This window comes from Lithobates pipiens, unplaced genomic scaffold (assembly GCF_037356315.1).
Source record: "Lithobates pipiens isolate NorthernLeopardFrog02 unplaced genomic scaffold, aLitPip1_a1.2 Scaffold_13, whole genome shotgun sequence".
NCBI classification, from domain to species: Eukaryota; Metazoa; Chordata; class Amphibia; order Anura; family Ranidae; genus Lithobates; species Lithobates pipiens.
The window spans coordinates 282948440-282971499 of record NW_027507718.1 but is presented as its reverse complement, the minus strand read 5'-3'; positions in this window follow the sequence as shown (position 1 = coordinate 282971499).

Sequence of the window (23060 nt, the reverse complement as noted above, 5' to 3'; positions counted from 1 at the left end):
TTCGGTTGGAAAAAGTTCCGATCAGAAATTCCAATCGTCTGTACAAATTCCGACGCATGCTCGAAAACAATTTGACGCATGCTCGGAACCATTGAACTTAATTTTCTCGGCTTGTGTGTATGGGGCATTAGTATGCTATAGTGTGCAATTCTGATTCTATTGTCAGTGTAGTATATCACTTCAGTGTGAATCTAGTGATATTTCATTTAGTGTGAGTATAGTGACTGTTTAACATAGTACATTTCAGTGCGTTACTGCAAGTTTAACGCCATATATTTCAGTGCATTACGTGCCATTTAATGCAGTATATTTCTGTGGGTTACTGCAAGTTTAACGCTGTGTATTTCAGTGCGTTACTGCAAGTTTAACGCCGTATATTTGAGTGCATTACTTGCTATTTAACGCAGTATATTCCTGTGCGTTAGCACACGTTTAACACAGTATATTTCAGCTTATACATCCCATCAACGGCGTCTGCATCACATGAGATGATGATCTAAGGGCGAAAACAGAGATGGAGAGCTTTCCAGTTCAGGATCCGCTGGTCTAGCTTACTGGGTCATGAGAATAGATCACTGGCCCAAACTTGCCCAGTATGCAATTGAGCTGCTGGGCTGCCCTGCATCCAGCGTGCTTTCCAAATGGGCATTCAGGGCTGCTGGAGGTTTTGCTACTGATAATAGAAGATGTTTGTCCACAGACTCCGTGGACCATCTGACATTTATCAAAATTAATTATTAGTCCTGGATTACCAGCAGCTATGAAGCCCCTGATGACGATGTTGCTGATTAAGTGTTTTTGGGATGTGAAATCTCTGCAGGACTTCTAGGCTTCCTAGGGTTGTGGGTATTGATTTCATGTGTAAGAATTTTTTGGTGTAGGTTTCATGGGCATAATTAACACCCAAAGACCAATTTTTCCGCACCTATTTGACAGGTGCATATCATTTAAATTTTTAACAGCAAGGCCTATTCTTGATTTCATCAAGAGTACCTCTATAGGGTTACACAGTGTGAAGGTGCCACCGACACCCAAAGACCAATTTTTCCACATCTTTTATTCTACCCAAAGTCCATGGAAGGGACACCACAATTTATCCCCAAAAATCTCTAATCCCAGTGCACTACATTGTGGCTTCATCATACAGACTGGCTCAGCAAGCCATAGCTTACAAAATAAAGGAAACTTGCAAGGAAAATTGTAATTTTTTTGGCTTTATAAATGTAATTATTGCTGCAGCAGCTTCTATACACAGTACAGATGTGTCACTTTACAGGTAGACTAAGGGGACCCCCATGCACTATAATGGGGTGGTGGATGGAGCCCAGATTGGATCGGGGTGGTGCATGGAGCCGGGATGGTGTGCTGGTTGGAGTAAGGATGGGATCAGGGTGGTAGATGGAGCTGTGATGTGATCGGAGTGGTGGATGGATTCAGGATGGAATCTGGGGTGGTAGATGGAGCTGGGATGAGATCGGGGTGGTGGCTGGAGTCGGGATGGGATCGGGGTGGTGGATGGAGCCGGGACTGGATTTGGGGGAGGTGGATGGAGCTGGGATGGGATCGGGGGTGGATGGAGCCGGGATGGGATTGGGGGGAAGGGATGGAGCTGGGATGGGATCTTTGATTTGGGGGGGTTAGAGGATATATGCTAGGGATGCTTTGGGAGGGGAGAGGAATTGTGCTGGGGGTTGAACTTAAAATCCCCCCCCCCTTCTACTTCTAGCACAAGTAATTTCTAACCCAAAACAAAGCACCCCCTAGTACATATCCCCAAACCCCCCTCCCTAAAATGACTCTGTTACCTGCTAATGCCTCCCCAATCACCATGACCCCCTCCTCTGCAATACTTGTGTTATTACATACTTTGGCTCCAGGCAGGTGATGTAGCATGTTAAACTTCCTCCTCCTCCTCAGCACTTCCTCCCTGCCTGTGTACTTGAAATGTTAGAGCCGAGGAGGAGGTGGCTATAGTCCGGTCTGCAGCCAGAGTGCAGCCGGAGGGAGAGGGATTACTTGCGGCGTGTGGGATGGTCGGAGCCCCGGGCACCTCTGCCTTAATCCATCCTCCTCCACTCTGCCCACACATCTCGTGCAGCTGAAGATATCCTGGAAGGGAAGGAGGGAGCTGCGGCGCCGCTGCCAATCTGAGCCTGGTGTCACCCTCTGGTGGGTGTCACCCGGGTGCAGGCTGCACCCCCTGCATTCCCTAGCGACACCACTGCATATAAGCCTTCAAAAAGGGCACTTTTGAAATTTCCAGTTTGGGTCCCATGGACTTCAATAAGGTTTGTTATTCGGTTCCAAATGTTTGCGATGTTCGAAAGTTCTGGTGCGAACCAAACAGGGGGTCGTGCGGCCCATCCCTTCTTTACAGGTACACGAGGCAGTCAATTTTCTATGCTGTTAAAATTATGTATTTATTTACATCACAATTAAAAGCAATGGGTGCTGGCAGGGCATTGCTCAGTTCCCCATGTCCCTTGTTTTACAATCCCTTGCCTATTAACCCAGAAAATGGTCATTACTAATTTCTAAGATTATGCTGCCATTGATTTCAGTGGGGTTCAGACTTCAGTAACGTTCAGCGAACCCACCCCAGACCAAACCCAAGTACATTTGGCATATCACTAGTCCTGGGGATAGCAAAATCTAAAATCTCGGGACATAACTTTGGGGATGATCTAAAATGATTATGAAAAGGTCAGTAAGTGTGCTTTTGTTATTAACAGAAAGCTATTTGGAGACATTTAGAAAGTTTTAAATTCACTGCTAGCTGACCAGAATGTCATGGTGCCTTTGTGGTCTGTCCATAAACTGTAAAGCCTTAAACTGAATCCAATCCATACCAACTGTGCAAATCATTTTATTTGGTTGTGCTTTTCACTTTTGAGAACTATGCTTCTCACATTGAGAGCTATGAATCACACATTTTTGTGGTATGGTATTTTGTTAGTAGGATATACATTTAAATGCTATTCCAGCTATGTCTGATTGGCTTATCTTGCTGAAAATGCAGCAACCACAATACCACTCTGATGACTGAGAAGCACAACTTGAATGACAGCCGATTCCCTTTCTGCTTATAACAAAAGGTGTTCGAGAAAACAGACTTCTCCCTCCTTCCTCTAGCACACAGTCCCTAAAACCAAGTTCTTTGCTTGCATGTTTATGTAAAAACTCATAAGGGCTTTGGACAGGCAGTTCCTGCAGGTGGATTGAATTCTGCCATATGTGCACAGAGATTAGACCACGGCGGGAATCCAGCAGAAGACAAATACAGAAACAAAAATAAAGAAGTCGTGCGTCTAACCCAAATATCTAGATCAAATATGTTGTTGCACATGTCCCCTTTAATTTTTCATAAGTGCAATCTCAATTAAATATCAGTGAGCTGCATCAAGCAAAACTTTCTTTCCAAGGGTGACAGCGATTACTTAGTAAACCGCAGCATTGTTTCCTGCACACTCCCAAACTGGACCACAAGCAGCTGTTTTAACACACAGGGTACTGGCCCATTCTGCCATAGTCATAGCAGTGTTCAGCTGCTGCTGTAGGGCACGAAAGTCCACAGGAAGTTATGCAATTGAGTTGGTGGTACCTTTGGATACACAAATTTTGGCCCATGCTACTTAGATGACGTAAATGGCATATTACAGTGACATCCCCTTTCTTCCATGTTTTAATCAACATGAGGTACTTACAGATACCTGCAAAAAGCAGTGAAATTCCTTTGTAAGAAAGAATAAGAATTTGGTCTTAATGTGGTAGTAAACCGCACCAATTTATTTTTTACTGAAAAGTAAAGGCATAATGTGCTAGTATGCATCGCATACTAGCACATTATGAAATACTTACCTTAGAAAGAAGCCCTTCAGTGCCGTGCTGTCAGCTCTGACAGATGCTTCCATCTTCACCCAGTCTTCCTTCCAGGTTCACATCCTCCGGCCGTCTGATTGGCTGTGCCGTAATAACGTCACTCCTGCGATGGACCGTGCCACAGAGCCCTGAAGGGATGGCACGGGTATACCATCCCTTCAGAGCGTATGCACTGGTGAGATTACCAGCTGCATGAAGTACAGTTTAGGAGATATTCATAGTACCTACAGGTAAGCCTTATTATAGGCTTACCTGTAGGTACAAGTTTACAGAAAAGATTTACTTTCACTTTAAGCTTGCTGTAAGCTATGCGAATTTAAGCTGGTTCCAGTTTCGCTCTCTAGGTGGCCCTTTCGCCACCCTCTTGCAGTCAGCCTTCAATTTAAAAATTGAATAAATTGGACAGAAATGTATTTTCACCAAATAAGATGCAGCTGTTGTTCTGATATTGTGGCAGCCATTTGTGCCGGCTGCAATAGATGCAGTGGGAGATTCTTCTATTTGAGCTGTATAGTGTGGCTGGAGTAATCTGTTAGATTTTTTTTTTTCATTTAGCCCACAGGCTGAGCGAAAAAAAAAATTCAGTTGTGTATGGCCAGCATTAGGCAGGGCCTCCAAGGAACATTTAATAAAAATAACCCCCCCCCCCCCCCACATCACATTCAGTTGTGTATGAGCAGCATTAGGCAGGGCCTCTAAGGAAGGTTTAATAAAAATAACTCCCCCCACATCTCTGTTTCTTATGATCACTAAACTTTTTCTTATGAAAAACAGGATAACTAGCCTCTTTTTAAAAAATACTTAAACTGAAAAATATTAAATCCTGGCTGTGTACCAAGATTTTACTGCACGGTTTACAAATATTCATCCATATGCATCCCCCCAAGAGGAAAGGAAGAGACATTGATCTTTCTCAAGGCGCATATCCACAAAACAAGTTGTGCTTTTTTGGCTTGTTTATGCTTTTTAAACGGGGGTCCCTATTAAAACACTGGAGCATGAAGGCCCCCATTTGCACTAAACCGGAAGCGGTGTGGTGGCCTGGCTCCTGCTCATCATCCAGGATAATGTTGTCCTCTTCATTCTCCTCTCCCCATCCACGCACAACAGGGATCCCAGAAAGGTTTAAAGTATGCTCTTCTTGCTCCTCCTCATCCGCCCCGGCACCATCCTCCTCTGACTCCTCCTCAGACTCCTGTTGTTCACTTGTCCCAGATAGAGTAGCCCCCCCTGGGAATTCATCCAGCATTGCGACTTCCTCATATTCCCGCTCCTGCTCCTCCACAGCTTGATCAATGACACGATGCAATGCAGGCTCCATAAAGAAGGCATAAGGTACCATGTCACTGATGGCGCCATGGCTGCGACTGACCAGTTTGGTGATCTCCTCAAATGGCCACAGAAGTCTGCATGCGTCGCGCATGAGCAGCCACTGGCGCGGTGAAAAAAAAACCAGCTCCCCAGAACCTGTTCTGCCGCAGAGTTCATACAGGTAGGCGTTAACTGCACGTTTCTGCTGGAACAGCCTATCAAGCATATAGAAGGTTGAGTTCCATCGCGTCGGGCAATCGCAAATAAGGCGTCTGACCGGCAGATTGTGTCGCCGCTGAATGTCAGCAAGGTGAGCCATGGCCGTGTAAGATCTTCTGAAATGGGCCGAGATTTTCCTTGCCTGCTGCAAGATGTCCTGGACCCCAGGGTATTTGACAACGAATCGCTGCACGACCAAGTTTAAAACGTGTGCCATGCATGGCACGTGCGTGATTTTGCCCTGTTTCAATGCGCTAAGCAGATTGGCACCGTTGTCACACACCACTTTACCAACTGTCAAATTGAGCGGTGTTAGCCACTGATCTGCCTGTGAACGCAAAGCTGAAAGGAGTGCCGGGCCAGGGTGGCTCTTGGCTTGCAGGCACAACAGACGCAGCACGGCATGGAAATGTCTCACCTGGCATGTCGAATAGGTTCTGGGGAGCTTGGGCGGCGCAGCGGAAGAGACGCTAGCAGCGGAAAAGGAGGAGTCAGCTGAGGAGGAGAGGGAGGAGGATGGAGTAGGAGGAGGAGGAGAAGAAGAGTCAGGCCTGCATGCAATCCGTGGTGGTAAAACCAAATCTACACGGGTGCCACGGGTTACATGCTTGACAGCTGTCAGAAGGTTCACCCAGTGGGCAGTAAAAGTGATATACCTTCCCTGCCCGTGTTTGCTAGACCACGTGTCTGTGGTCAGATGTATCTTGGCAACGACACTGTGTGCCAGAGATACATTCACTTGCCGCTGAACATGGCCATATAGCTCTGGGATGCCCTTCTCTGAGAAATACTTCCTTCCTGGGACCTTCCATTGTGGTGTTCCAATGGCCACAAATTTTTGAAAGGCCTCCGAGTCCACCAGTTTATATGGCAGTAGTTGGCGGGCTATGAGTTCTGACAAGCCAGCCGTCAACCGTTGGGCAAGAGGGTTATCTGGCGTCATCACTTTTTTACTCTCGAATATTAGGCCCACGGAAGCCTGCCTTTTTGCAGAAAAACGTGAGCTTGGCGTGATGGAAGGTGGAGTGGAGGACAATTGTGAGGAGAAGGAGAAGTAGAAGACGAGGCTGGACGGTGAGAGCCTGGAGTGTGGCTTTGTGTGTTCCGTTGCTCCCACTGGGCTCGGTGATGGCTGCTCATGTGCCTTCTTAAGGCGGTCGTCCCTAGGTGAGTGTTGGGCTTACCGCGACTAATGCGTTCACTGCAAAGATTGCAGATGGCAACGCTATTGTCAGCAGCGGACACGTTAAAAAAAGCCCACACTGCGGGGCCATGTGCCGGGGTCCTGGGAGCGCCAGATGTGACCGTACATGGTCGATGACTCGCTCCTGATACATTTGCAATCTGCTTTGTCCCTGCTGTGCAATGTAAGTTATTCCTGCTTCTCCTCCCTATCTGCTGGTCCATATCTCCCTCTGAACTCCCCTCCTCTTCCTCTCTTGTGGGCACCCACGTGACATCACTAGACACGTCATCATCGACGTCACCTTCCCCACCACTATAAGTAGAGATCTCGGAATAGGCAGCAACCCCGGGGACCAACCTCCTCCTTGGGTTGATCTGGGTACTGTCGTCAGACTGCTGAGTAGCGGTTGTTGCTACCTCCACTTCCTGATCCAATACCAAGAGTGGCTGCGCATCAGAAATGTCTTGATATGGATCAGAAAATAATTCCTGTGACTCAAGCAGAAGGTATGTGGTGGTCTTGGTGTTGTTGGTGGTAGTGTCTTTGGGGGTGCACATAGCAGAGAGTGAAGAAGAGGGTGCAGATCGAGAGGATGAGGAGGATGCAGAAGAATAAGGCTGAGTGAGCCATTCAACCAAGTCTGGTGCATCCTTTAAATGAATTGAACGCACCTTCTGCAACTTCCCACTTTGGCTCAAGCCTGTTGCTCCTGCCCTACCCCTACCACCCCTGCGGAAGGGCCTGCCTCTTCCTCTGCCTGTCATTTTTTAAATGACCCTGTGACAAAACTCTCAGTCCCTATACTGATGAAGGACTGCTGCAGTATAGGTCAGCAGTAGTGCACCTCAACCCTATGTATTGTGGACCTATACCAGTCCTTATGGAATAGCAGACTGTACCTCACTCAACCCTATGTACTGTAGCACCCTAAACCAAGTTACCAGTCCTTATAAGGACCTTTGTGGAACAAGTAGGTTGTGACTGATTAGCAGACTGTACGTCAGTCCCTATACTGATGAAGGACTGCTGCAGTATAGGGCAGCGGTCAGCAGTAGTGCACCTCAACCCTATGTATTGTGGACCTATACCAGTCCTTATGGAATAGCAGACTGTACCTCACTCAACCCTATGTACTGTAGCACCCTAGACCAAGTTACCAGTCCTTATAAGGACCTTTGTGGAACAAGTAGGTTGTGACTGATTAGCAGACTGTACATCAGTCCCTATACTGATGAAGGACTGCTGCAGTATAGGGCAGCGGTCAGCAGTAGTGCACCTCAACCCTATGTATTGTGGACCTATACCAGTCCTTACAGAATAGCAGACTGTACCTCACTCAACCCTATGTACTGTAGCACCCTAGACCAAGTTACCAGTCCTTATAAGGACCTTTGTGGAACAAGTAGGTTGGGAATGATTAGCAGACTGCAGCAGAAGGGTAGCAGTCAAGTATAATATTCTTTCTATATTTAGAAGAAAGAATATTATACGTGTACAAGCCTATTACCATACCAGTCCTGAAAAGAAGCTTTGTGGACCTAATAGTAACAGCTACTGATTAAACTGACCCTCACTGCCTCACACACTGCTTCCTGCCTGTCCCTATATAAACTGACAAAACAGAGGCTGCTGGAACAATAACTTGAATAGCACTTTTGTGGACCTAATAGTAACAGCTAATGATTAAACTGACTGTCCCTGCAGCATACACCATCCTGTCCCTTTCTCTACACTGACAAAAGACACTCAGCAACAATCAGTAGCACAGCAGTGCCTCAAACCTATATCCTGAACTACACCTAACACCTATACCAGTCCTGAAAAGAAGTTTTGTGTACCAAATAGCTAGCGATTTGGGTCACTGCAATCTCTCCCTGCTCCCCACAGCAACCTCTCCCTATAGTGACAGAAGAAAGAATGTAAAATGGCCGCCGGATCGGATCTATTTATAAGTTAGGGGGAATGTCCAAGTGTCCATGTGCTGTAATGTCTCAATTGGCTGTCCTGTACCCCATGATGGATGTGTCATCATAGGTCAAAGTTCTTTTACACAGTAAACACGGAAGTCCGCCGGGCGAACGGCGGCAATAGTCCGCCGATCGGGCGGATGGCGAACGGCCGAAATTCGCCGTGAAACGACCGCCGGGCGAACCGTTCGGCCATCCCTAATCTCTACACTATTTGCACGCGGCGGTTTAAAGTTCACTAAAAGAGCGCTGACTTTTTTTTACTAAACAAGTTCTAGTGATTGTGGTTAAAACCATTCAACTAAGCCAGATATCCTGGCTTACTTATTCTACAATGGTGAAAATGCTGATTCTTAGTCCAAAGTGCATTGGGAAGGCAAAGAAGTGACATTGGAACTAGAAAATATATGTGATGCATGCCTAGCTGTGCAACGTGGAATGGGTTTTTGAATCACAAAGCTAGCTAAACAGGTCACTTTGAATCGCAAAGCTAGCTAGAGTTACAGGTCCCTTGAGAACTAAGACAGTCCACACATGTGTATTAAAACAGTGTTTGTCTGGAGTTCCACTATAATGAGGCAAATGTAATGTGTTACTAGTGATGGACGAACTTCCGACGGGACGTTTCGCGAACGCGAAACGCGAACGGACACAAACGTTCGCGAAAACGACCGTTCGCCGCGGGCTCCATTGACTTCAATGGGAGGCGAATTTCGCAAACCTTTAGGTCGAATTTGCGGCCACGGGGTAATTATTAGGGGGTAGCACGTAGTCCCACCACCTGGACAATAGCATAATACATGTATGAGGTGAATTTGGGATCGATAACTACAAGCATTTTTTTTTTATTTGGGAAATTGTTCTGACAATTCAGGACTATGGAGCTAATGAAGGCAATGGAGGAGAGGGAAGGTCAGGGACCAGGGTAGGCAAACAAGAGGGTGCAGGAGATACAGAGCACTGACAGCAGCACCGTAATACAGAGCACTGACATCAGCACCGTGACATACAGCGCTGACAGCAGCTCCGTGACATACAGCGCTGACAGCAGCTCCGTGACATACAGCGCTGACAGCAGCTCCGTGACATACAGCGCTGACAGCAGCTCCGTGACATACAGCGCTGACAGCAGCTCCGTGACATACAGCGCTGACAGCAGCACCGTGACATACAGCGCTGACAGCAGCTCCGTGACATACAGCGCTGACAGCAGCTCCGTGACATACAGCGCTGACAGCAGCTCCGTGACATACAGCACTGACAGCAGCTCCGTGACATACAGCGCTGACAGCAGCTCCGTGACATACAGCGCTGACAGCAGCACCGTGACATACAGCGCTGACAGCAGCTCCGTGACATACAGCGCTGACAGCAGCTCCGTGACATACAGCGCTGACAGCAGCTCCGTGACATACAGCACTGACAGCAGCTCCGTGACATACAGCGCTGACAGCAGCTCCGTGACATACAGCGCTGACAGCAGCACCGTGACATACAGCGCTGACAGCAGCTCCGTGACATACAGCGCTGACAGCAGCTCCGTGACATACAGCGCTGACAGCAGCTCCGTGACATACAGCGCTGACAGCAGCTCCGTGACATACAGCGCTGACAGCAGCTCCGTGACATACAGCGCTGACAGCAGCTCCGTGACATACAGCGCTGACAGCAGCTCCGTGACATACAGCGCTGACAGCAGCTCCGTGACATACAGCGCTGACAGCAGCACCGTAAGCAGCCCCAGGAGGAAGTCAGCACAGCACAGGGATGGTGTGATCCCCTCATAATAAGAACCCCCAGGAGGAAGTCAGCACAGCACAGGGATGGTGGGAGCCCCTCATAATAAGAACACCCAGGAGGAAGTCAGCACAGCACAGGGATGGTGGGAACCCCTCATAATAAGCAGCCCCAGTAGAAATATGACACCGCTCAACCTCTTCAAAGAGGAGGGTAGGGGCATATAGTACGGTGTGCTTTTTTGGGTCAGGGAAGTGAGCCAAATGAATTAAGAAGGTCTGTGTGCTTGATTCCAAAAATTGTTTATAGACATATACATGGTCTACTGATCACATGTGTTGAATTCCTCCGAGATCCATGCCTCATTCATTTTTAGAAATGTGAGGTAGTTAACACTGTCGTGAGCTAGGCGAGTACGCTTATCGGTCACAATCCCCCCTGCTGCGCTGAACGTCCTTTCGGACAGGACACTGGATGAGGGGCAAGCCAACAGTTCGATTGCAAATTGGGCAAGCTCTGGCCAGAGGTCAAGCCTGCCCACCCAGTAGTCTAGGGGTTCATCACTCCTCAGAGCGTCCACATCGGCCGTTAACCCAATGTAGTCGGACACCTGACGGTCTAGGCGTTCCCTGATGCTGGATCCGGATGACACCTGTCGATGGGTCGGCTGAAAGAATGACCTCATATCCGAAGTCACCAACACATCTTCAAACCGGCCTCTTCTTGCAGGCGCTGTTGGATTGGTACCCGCAAATCCTTCTCTGGGAGTGGGAATTGCTCCTCTGCCAGCGCACGCAAAAGCAGAATGCAGCATTTCTCGAAGCAAGGCCTGGAAGTGCTGCATTCTGACAGCCCTCTGCGACGGCGGTAACATTTCCGCCATTTTGTGTTTGTACCGGGGATCTAAGTACGTTGCCACCCAGTACTGGTCCTTGACCCTCATGCTTTTTATACGGGGGTCCCTATTAAAACACTGGAGCATGAAGGCCCCCATTTGCACTCAAGCGGAAGGTATGTGGTGGTGGTGGTGTTGTTGGTGGTAGTGTCTTTGGGGGTGCACATAGCAGAGAGTGAAGAAGAGGGTGCAGATCGAGAGGATGAGGAGGGTGCAGAAGAATAAGGCTGAGTGAGCCACTCAACCAAGTCTGGTGCGTCCTTTAAAGTAATTGAACGCACCTTCTGCAACTTCCCACTTTGGCTCAAGGCTGTTGCTCCTGCCCTACCCCTACCACCCCTGCGGAAGGGCCTGCCTCTTCCTCTGCCTGTCATTTTTTAAATCACCCTGTGACAAAACTCTTAGTCCCTATACCGCTGAAGGACTGCTGCAGTATAGGGCAGCGGTCAGCAGTAGTGCACGTCAACCCTATGTATTGTGGACCGATAGCGGTCCTTACAGAACAGCAGACTGTACTGCACTCAGGCCTATGTACCGTAGCACCCTATACCAAGTTACCAGTCCTTATAAAAACTTTTGTGGACCAAGCAGGTTGTGTGTTAGTGTTTAGCAGACTGTGCGTCAGTCCCTATACCGCTGAAGGACTGCTGCAGTATAGGGCAGCGGTCAGCAGTAGTGCACGGCAACCCTATGTATTGTGGACCGATAGCGGTCCTTACAGAACAGCAGACTGTAACGCACTCAGGCCTATGTACCGTAGCACCCTATACCAAGTTACCAGTCCTTATAAGAACTTTTGTGGACCAAGCAGGTTGTGTGTTAGTGATTAGCAGACTGTACGTCAGTCCCTATACCAATGAAGGACTGCTGCAGTATAGGGCAGCGGTCAGCAGTAGTGCACGGCAACCCTATGTATTGTGGACCGATAGCGGTCCTTACAGAACAGCAGACTGTACTGCACTCAGGCCTATGTACCGTAGCACCCTATACCAAGTTACCAGTCCTTATAAAAACTTTTGTGGACCAAGCAGGTTGTGTGTTAGTGTTTAGCAGACTGTGCGTCAGTCCCTATACCGCTGAAGGACTGCTGCAGTATAGGGCAGCGGTCAGCAGTAGTGCACGGCAACCCTATGTATTGTGGACCGATAGCGGTCCTTACAGAACAGCAGACTGTAACGCACTCAGGCCTATGTACCGTAGCACCCTATACCAAGTTACCAGTCCTTATAAGAACTTTTGTGGACCAAGCAGGTTGTGTGTTAGTGATTAGCAGACTGTACGTCAGTCCCTATACCAATGAAGGACTGCTGCAGTATAGGGCAGCGGTCAGCAGTAGTGCACGGCAACCCTATGTATTGTGGACCGATAGCGGTCCTTACAGAACAGCAGACTGTACTGCACTCAGGCCTATGTACCGTAGCACCCTATACCAAGTTACCAGTCCTTATAAGAACTTTTGTGGACCAAGCAGGTTGTGTATTAGTGTTTAGCAGACTGTGCGTCAGTCCCTATACCGCTGAAGGACTGCTGCAGTATAGGGCAGCGGTCAGCAGTAGTGCACGGCAACCCTATGTATTGTGGACCGATAGCAGTCCTTACAGAACAGCAGACTGTACTGCACTCAGGCCTATGTACCGTAGCACCCTATACCAAGTTACCAGTCCTTATAAGAACTTTTGTGGACCAAGCAGGTTGTGTGTTAGTGTTTAGCAGACTGTGCGTCAGTCCCTATACCGCTGAAGGACTGCTGCAGTATAGGGCAGCGGTCAGCAGTAGTGCACGTCAACCCTATGTATTGTGGACCGATAGCGGTCCTTACAGAACAGCAGACTGTAACGCACTCAGGCCTATGTACCGTAGCACCCTATACCAAGTTACCAGTCCTTATAAGAACTTTTGTGGACCAAGCAGGTTGTGTATTAGTGTTTAGCAGACTGTGCGTCAGTCCCTATACCGCTGAAGGACTGCTGCAGTATAGGGCAGCGGTCAGCAGTAGTGCACGGCAACCCTATGTATTGTGGACCGATAGCGGTCCTTACAGAACAGCAGACTGTACCGCACCCAAGCCTATGTACCGTAGCACCCTAGACAGACCAAGTTACCAGTCCTGATAAAGAGCTTTGTGGAACAAGTGAGTTGTGAATGATTAGCAGACTGCAGCAGAAGGGCAGCAGTCAAGTATAATATTCTTTCTATATTTGGAAGAAAGAATATTATACGTGTACAAGCCTATTACCGTACCACTGATACCAGTCCTGAAAAGAACCTTTGTGGAACTAATAGTAACAGCAAGTCTTTAAAATTATCCTCACTGCCTGACACACTGCTTCCTGCCTGTCCCTATACAAATTGGCAAAAAAGAGTAGGCTGGAACGATTAGCTGGAACAGCTCTTTTGTGGACCTGATAGTAACAGCTAATGATGATGATGATGATGATGATGAAGAAAGACTAATCTGGCTGAGCTGTCCCTAAAATAGCAGCATACAGCGCTCTGTCCCTTTATCTAAACTGACAAAAGAAACTCAGGCTGCTGACCTAACACCTATACCAGTCCTGAAAAGAACTTTTGTGTACCAAATAGCTAGCGTTTTCTCTGTCCCTACTCCACACAGGATCCTTTCCCTACAGTGACAGAAGAAAGAATGTAAAATGGCCACCGGATCGGGTGTATTTATAGGTTAGGGGGAATGTCCAAGTGTCCATGAGCTGTCATGTCTCAATTGGTTGTCCTGTAACACATGATAAACGTGTCACGAAAGGTTAAAGTTCTTGTATACATTAAACACGTAAGTCCGCCGGGGCGAACGACGGAAAAAGGCGTTCGAACCCGCGGACGGCGAAAGTCGGAAATTCGCCGCGAAACGACCGCCGGGCGAAACGTTCGTCCATCACTATGTGTTACAAGTACAGTTTGTATAATGTCAATTTTAACAAGTGGGATCTGTATCAAGACTGATTCAACAGCTGAACCTGTGCAAAGCTTGGTCTGAATAATCCTTTAATACAGGTGCTATGTGTACCATGACTGCAGGGAATAGTAATGTGATAGATGTTAAATTTACAGAAGAGCAGAAAATTGGCTACTGAAAATCAAGCTAATTACAGTGAAAGAAAGGTCATGTCAAACCAAGAATGTGAGAGCACAACCTATAATATTAGGCAATGGTAGGTTTACGGGATCTAAATCACAAGGCTAAACAAAAGGCGAAGAAATACCGCCGACTAAAATGACTTTAATGACATCAAACACTGTAAGGACAATTGTTGACATATTTCAAATCACTAGAGCTTGACTTGGGATAACTATTCACATTCTGTACTTCTAAAAATGTAAATGGACTAGCAGTTTGCTTGTTCACAGGAATATACCATATACCTGACTGTATATGATCCTCATTAGCAGCGTATATGATCCTCATTAGCAGCGTAACCAACCAGAGCACTGTTAGCAATATTTGGGCTGAGTAGAGGATGGATCAATGACAATAGCTTATGTAAAGTGACCTTGACATTTGTTAGAGTTTCTCTAGTGTGCTTAAAAATGCATGAGAATCATTACTGCTTGATGTGCTCTTTTATATGTTTTCTGAGGAAGCACTATAAATATGGGGGTTATTTACTAAAACTGCCTAGTGCAAAATCTGGAGAAGTTCCGCATGTAAAGCAATCAGCCTCCAGGTTTTATTGTCAAAGCTCAATTGAAGTTAAAATTAGAAGCTGATTGGCTATCATGCACTGCTGCTCCAGATTCTGAGTGCTCTAGTTTTAGTAAATTTCTCCCTATGCGGTTACCAAGTTAAGCCATGAACGGTTGTAAAAGGTTATCAGTATCAGATTCTCATAGTGAATGATCTATTGTGTGGCTTTAAAAGTTCTACTAACAACTGAGCCTATAAAAATCAGAATATCTAGCTTTAACCACTTGCCGCCTGCCATATAGCAAAATGATGGTGGCAAAGTGGTTTTAATATCCTGACCGGACGTCATATGACGTGATCAGGTTATTAAGCCCCGGGGGCGCGCATCACGCCGATCGCTGTTGCGATGTGTCAGTCTGACACCCCGCAACTACGATCTCGGTAAAGAGTCTCTGACGGAGACTCTTTACCATGTGCAATGTGCAATCACGGCTGATCACAGTGTAAATAGGAAGAGCCGGTGATCGACTTTTCTGTCAGACGCGAGTAAGGGAGAGCCGATCGGCTGCTCCTCTGATGGGGGGGGGGTCTGTGCTGATCGATTAGAAGAGGGGTGAAGACGGACGTGGCCAACAGCGGGGACCTCGGGGACATCATGGGCTTCGTTTGCAGGTAAGTGCAACATAATGGGCTAGTATGCGAATCACTACTCTAGTAAATCTAATAGATAATTTCCATTTTCTGGTTACTTACAGTTAAAAGGAGCGTCCACAAGAATATGTTAGAATGCACCGTGACCTGGAGGAACCAGGAAATCTGGCTTTCAATTAAACTGAAGTTGACATGGCATGACTGGGATATAGGGGAAGATGCCCCTACTGGGGTTGCAAACATTTTATTTTGGTTGGTGTTCTGCTTTAGAGCCGGTTCAAACTGCTGCATGGTGCGAAATCGCATGTGATTTGCACCACACTGCAGTGCAAATCACATGCGATATCGATTGCGATGCAAATTCAGCCATACAGATAGTATGGCTGAATTTGCATCTTATTCAGACCAAACTCACACAGGACCCTTTTTTTTTGGTCCACAGAAGAATCAAATGAACACCCATGCGATCCGATTCCTGCCCTAATTTTCAGTTTGCACTGCGATATGTGAACTGATTTGGGGGTATCATTAACTTTTTTTGACACTCCCAGCAGTTTGCATAGGGCAGTGTGAACTGCCACCGGGAGACATGTGATGCAGGAACCCTGCATCTTGTAGTGTGAACTGGCCCTTAGGCCTGATTCACCTTTACTCATTTTTAGTGCTTTTTGCATTTTGCAGATTTGCACTACAGAACGTTTTCCATAGGAAACCATGGTGAATGGGCTGTAGTGCAAATCTGCAAAATGCAAAAAGCACTAAAAATGCCATAGGTGTGCATCAGGTCTTAATCCTAAAATGAAATGAGACATATCTGTAGTGATAAACCCTTTGTTTTCTGTCTAAAATATTTTTTATAATATAACATTGTAAAAGCGGAGAGATGTTGAGAGGAGAAATGCAATCTTATGGTATGTGCCTCCTTGAAAATACAAGGAGTTAACTAGTGCCTAGAATGTTATTTAAATATTTTTATATTTTTGTTGGGGCAGTATTGCAACTATTTAAGAATAACCTAGAAAAACACAGCACAAAACTAGAGCATGAAAAGTACTAAAAATACATAAGCAATATTTCCATTTTATTGCCAAAAGGTGCAATTAATTTGTGCTTCTAGTTATGTCCCAGCACTAACAAGCATAGCATGTTTTCAATTGGAGTAATAATTTATACAGAATGCAATTAGTGACATGTTGCTTTTCTGCAGATGCAGCACCATTCTCTTCATTTTGGGTGCCACGCCGTTGAGGATAACTTGGAGGATTTACAAGCACGGTGACCTGTTATAATAAAAGGAAACCAAATTTTGTTTATACAAGAGTCTGAATATTCATTTTACCTATTATAGAATGCTACCGCAGCATTTCATATTTCTGATATGTGCCTGATAAATGATATATTTATTTTCTCTTTGCATTTCTTCCTTTGTGTGAAATATCTAGTGTTCCTACCAGTCCACCTTCTTTCCTATTCTAAACTGACCACACCAGGCATAGGAACACATCCATACCAGCGTGATCAGTGTCTTGGCTGTGCTGGGAGCACAGCTCACCTGTCCTCCAATAGCCAAGACTTGTGCTGATGTGCCTCCCTGCATACCCAATCACTAGGAAGATCGGTGACTTCTGCCTCTCCACCCCTCCACCCCTCCACCCCTCTCCAAGCCCCTTATGCAGCTGAGAAGAGAGATTATAAGAACCCCTTAAAAAAAAAAGATATTTATAATTTATATACTGTACACATACGTGTGTGTGTGTGTGTGTGTGTGTGTGTGTGTGTGTGTGTGTGTGTGTGTGTGTGTGTATATATATATATATGTGTATATATATATATATATATATATATATAGTCCGTAAGGTTCAATATTAAGTTGGCCCACTGTTTGCAGCTATAACAGCTTCAACTCTTCTGGGAAGGCTCTCCACAAGGTTTAGGATTGTGTCTCTGGGAATATTTGACCATTCTTCCAGAAGCGCATTTGTGAGGTTAGGCACTGATGTGGAGGAGAAGGCCTGGCTCGCAGTCTCCACTCTAATTCATCCCAAAGATGTTCCATCGGGTTGAGGTCAGGACTCTGTGCAGGCCAGTCAAGTTCCTCCACCCCAAACTCGCTTATCCTTGTCTTTATGGACCTTGTTTGTGCACTGGTGTTCAGTCATGTTGGAACAGGAAAGGGCCCTCTCCAAACTATTGCCACAAAGTTGGGAGCATGAAATTGTCCAAAATGTCTTGGTATGCTGACGCCTTAAGAGTTCCCTTCACTGGAACTAAGGGGCCAAGTCCAATCCCTATAATACAACCCCACACCATAACCCCCCCCCCCCCTACCAAATGATTTAGACCTGTGCACAAAGCAAGGTCCATAAAGACATGGATGAGCAAGTTTGGGGTGGAAGAACTTGACTGGCCTGATCTCAACTTGATAGAACACCTTTGGGGTGAATTAAAGTGGAGACTGCAAGCCAGGCCTTCTTGTCCACATCAGTACCTGAACTCACAAATGCGCTTCTGGAAGAATGGTCAAACATTCCCATAGACACACTCCTAAACCTTGTGGACAGCCTGTTATATAGCTGCAAAGGGTGGGCCAACTCAATATTAAACCCTACGGACGAAGACTGGGATGCCATTAAAGTTCATCATGTGTGTGCAAAGGCAGGTGTCCCAATACTTTTGGTAATATAGTGTATATGTATATATACAGTGCCTTATATGTATGAATCTTGTTTCTTAAAGTTGAGCTACACCAAAAAGGGGAAGCCCTGCTTTTCTGCTCCCCCTCCCCCCTACAATGCACATTTTGTAAATTTTGGGGGGGACGAGGGGACTGGTACCTGGTTTTGACAGGTAATCATTCTCACTTCTGGGAGACCTGGCTGCAGCAAGATGTGGCGAGGTCCTCCTGGAGTTTAACCCCCCCACCGGGCAATTCAAAAAGCGCTTTTGCTTAGGGAATTGGCTGTGAAGACGCAAGGTTTCACTGACGGTTACCCTTACAGGGTAGATTCGTTATGTTACTAATTTGATTTAATTGATTCATTTCGGAATAAGTTTTGTTTGTTCGTTTTCTAACTCATTAAAGTTGTTCGGAATGATTTGAGTTTGGATCAGTCGAAAAATGATCGACTGAATTTATTGTAAACAATAACTGGTTGTTAAAGCGGAGGTCCACCCTAAAGTGGACCTTCCGCTCATCGGAACCCTCCCCCCCCTCCGGCGCCACAATTGGCACCTTTCAGGGGGGAGGGGGGTGCAGATACCTGTACAGTACAGGTATCTGCACCCACTTCCGGGATAGCTCTCTGCGGAAAGGGGCGTAGATTACGCCCCTTTCCGCAAGTGCCCGCCCCTTTCCGCAAGTGCCCCGCTGCCTGCTGGGAAACACACAGATCCCAGAGGCAGCGGGGACCGTCCTTATTGCGCAGCGTGACTCGCGTATGCGCAGTAGGGAACCGGGAAATGAAGCCGAAAGGCTCCATTTCCTGATTCCCATACCCAAGATGGCGGCGGCAGGACCCGAGAGACAATCTAGAGATCGGCTTCGGGTGCCGACATTGCGGGCGCGCTGGACAGGTCAGCAGCTGCAGTATTTGTAGCTGCTGGCTTTTAAAAAAAAAAAAAACGCGGAGTCCCGGCGGACTCCCGCTTTAAGGAGTGGGCCGGGAAACCGATGACTTATCAGCTGTCAGAACTTTAAATTCCCTGGACTGCTTTATTGAGCCTCTGGAGAGTGAGACAATTCCTGTTGCCTGGCTGTGTGGGGAAAGACCCAACAAATCCAGCATCCCTTTCAGGGGTAGCACTACACCTCTAAATACCATCAGAAGGGGCTCCCAGGCTGTTTAGAGCGTTTTAAAGCCCAAGACTTGGCACTGCGCCTAGGAAAGGCTAAACCCAGATGGAAACTTCCCTAGGTAGAGATAGGAACATTGCTGCTTAGCGATAACCACCTTCTTTTATGCTATTCACTGGTCATGAGGGAGGGGTTAGAGGGCTCTATCACAGGTATGTTGTAATGTAGGCACCAGGAAAGGAATATTTTTCCAAAGTTGGAAAAACGTGAAATTTAAAGGAATATTTCAGTTTGGAAAATATCCATAAGGTTATTCACAAAGATTAAATTAATTTTTTTACAGCAGGGAATAGAAAAACAAACAATCATACTCACCTATGTGGCTGCAGCATTGATTCAGTGCTGCAGCTGTCCCCTGCTGGCTCTAAGACAGAGAACCTAGTGATCACATAACCACCGATCACTCAGTTCTCAGACTTCACTGAGCAGAGAGTGGTGATTGCCAGTCACAAGCTCTCTGCTCTGCCCCTCCAGTGCTCATTGAAGCTCCAAACAGGCAAAGGGATGGGAACGGCTGGTTCAGCATTCTGAAGGGCTGAGACAGCTGCCTGTAAGGCATCTGGGTGGATTCCGACAATTTTGTCTGGATCCCTGCAGAGCCTGGACTGGCTCTGTGACATCAGCCGACAACTTTATTTTTGTCTGGGTTCTGATTGGAGAGATTTCCCATCACTTCCTGTCCGCAACAGAAACATAGATGGCAATATACATTTCTGACAAAGTCTAACCCATCTTCTTTCTTTTCAAACAAAATAAAACATTTTTGATGGAGTTAGGACCCTTTCCAATGGAGCGGATCCACTGGAAGGACTCTGCTAGCTCCGTTGATCCCCGTTGAGCAGGCGAATGACATCTCTGCTCACTGTGCGGAGCTGTGGACCTGTCAGAGCCCCGCTGTTCTCTATGGGGAGATTGGAGCAAAACGGACCGCCTGTCCGCTTTCATCCAATCCCATCCAATACACTGGTCTATTTTGAGCAGATCTTGTCGGATCGGATGGCAGGCCAATGTCAGCGGACACATTTATGTTGAGATCCGCATGCCCATAGAATTCAATGGGTGGCCCACTCAGATCTGCCTTAAAAGCGGACAGGCAGATTCGAGCGGGCCAATCGTGTGAACGGGACCTAAAGCTGAACTGCAGTCTTACCTTCAGACTTGCACATTTGTACAGGCTCCTCTCCTGTACTGAAAGTGCTTGCTCTGATTCCACAGAGAAGCTGGAGCAAGTCAGATAGAGTTTGCCCCATTTCCTGACTGGAGAATGGCCAGCATCACCTTGCTCTTTTCTACTTAGCCTTTCTGTTCTTAACCCCCCCTCCCCCCTTTAATCATTTGCATTTCAGATCTTGCCGTTATGAAGTCTCAGAAACAATCATACGTATTTCCTAGGGCAGTCTACCTAGGAATGTCCTCCAGATTGACAACAACCCATCATAGCAATTTGATATTTATATAACTCTTTCCAAGAGCCAAGCCACTGCTTGCCGAGGGCTCTTGCCGAGGGCTCTTGAAGGGAGTACTGAGGCAAGATGCTGTGATGTTTTCTGGAAACTTTGTGTAGCACCCTGGAGTTTAGGTAGGGTTGCTCCTCACAAATATACTTGCCAGGAATAGTTATCCTGGTTGATTTCTAGAGATATATTGATTTCTCCCTAAGTTTGGCCTTGTTGCACTTTTCTCTTCTACCACTAGGTGGCTGGGTACTTGGTGGTACTAGATACATGAAGGGCAACGCAAGGTCAGGTTATGTGTATATGGGGTATCTCAGCCAATGGGCAGGGGTTTTCTCTAAGAGAGCCTATATATTCGGGTGAGGTAAGGTGATCTGTGCCACCAGGATGGCTGTCTCGGTGGATGTGTGCCATATTGCCCGGGCTGCTAGGCTGGAGAGGGGGCCTACCCTGGGCACATCTGGCTGCTAGGCTGTCTGAGGGCCTATTCAGAAGCAAGAGAGCAGCGCAGGGTTGGGATTGCGTCTTGCAGTCCAACCAGAAGTGACGTTTATCTCAGTCCGGAGAACCTGTTGTGGTCGGCGGTAGAGGGGAAGCTGTCACCAGTAAGGGACCATCCACCTTATTACCAGGGACCACAGCAAGTAGCTGAGTCAAGTACAGGAGTAGGGATGAGCCGAACACCCCCCGGTTCGGTTCGCACCAGAACTTGCGAACGACCCCCGCGTTCGTTACGAACGTTAGAACCCCATTGAAGTCTATGGGACTCGAACGTTCGAAATGGAAAGTGCTAATTTTAACGGCTAATATGCAAGATACTGTCCTAAAAAGGGTTTGGGGACCTGACTCCTGCCTCAGGGGACATGGGTCAATGCAAAAAAAAGTTTTAAAAACGGCCGTTTTGGCGGGAGCACTGATTTTAATGACGATTAAAGTGAAAAAAAAAAGTGAAATATTACTTTAAATATCGTGCCTGGGGGGTGTCTGTAGTATGCCTGTGAAATGCCACGTGTTTCCCGTGTTTGGAACAGTCCCTGCACAAAATGACATTAAACGGAAATAACACCATTTAAAACTGCTTGCGGTTTTAATGTTATATCTGGTTCCTGCAATATGGTTGAAAATCATTGAGAAAAATGGCATGGGTAGCCCTCCCTGCCAATTACCGGCCTATTTGGGTCTTGTACGCATATTAAGGGAAACCCCGTACCCATATTAAAAAAAGGAAATGCGTGTGGCCCCCAGGCCCTATATACTCAGAACAGCAGTATACAGGCGGTGCAAACAAGACAGGGACTGTGTAGGTTTGTTGTGTTAAGTTGAATCTGTTTGTAATTTTCAACCGGTACATTTTTAAAGTGTAGCTCCAGTCAAAAAAACTATTTTTAAGCTTTTTGGAAAACATAGGGAAGGGTTATCACCCCTGTATAATTTGTTTTGCCATCCGTCTTTTTTCATCTCACTTGCTGTTGTCTCCTTCCGTTTGCAAGTAGGAGATGTTTGTAAGTTGGATGTTTGAAAGTAGGGGCCTGCCCTACATTATAGCGGTATGTACTGGGTACAGAGCACGCAGACAGCACGCACTATCTCCTAACACTACTGACTGCAAGCTCTATTATTAACCACTTGACCACTGGGCACTTAAACACCCTTAATAACCAGACCGATTTTCAGCTTTTGGTGCTCTCACATTTTGAATGACAATTACTCAGTCATGCAACACTGGACCTATATGAAATGTTTGTCCTTTTTTTTCACACAAATAGAGCTTTCTTTTGTTGGTATTTAATCACCTCTCAGTTTTTTTATTTTTTGTGCTATAAAAGAAAAAAGACCGGAAATTCTGCGAAAAAATGAATTTTTCTTTGTTTCTGTTATAAAATTTTGCAGATTAGTAATTTTTTCTTCATAATTTTTTTTTACTGGTTACATGTTTTGAGTTGCAGAGGAGGTCTAGGACTAGAATTATTGCTCTCGCTCTAACGTTCTCGGCAATACCTCACATGTGTGGTTTGAACACCTTTTTTATATGTGGGCGGGGCTTACGCATGCGTTCGCTTCTGCATGCGAGCACATGGGGACATGGGCGCTTTAATTATTTATTTTTTTAATTGTTCATTTTACTTTATTTATTTTAGTTTGACATTTTTTTCCCCAAAAATATATTTTTGATCACTTTTATTCCTATTACAAGGAATGTAAACATGCCTTGTAATAGGAATATGGGGTGACAGGTCCTCTTTACAGTGAAATCTGGGGGTCAATATG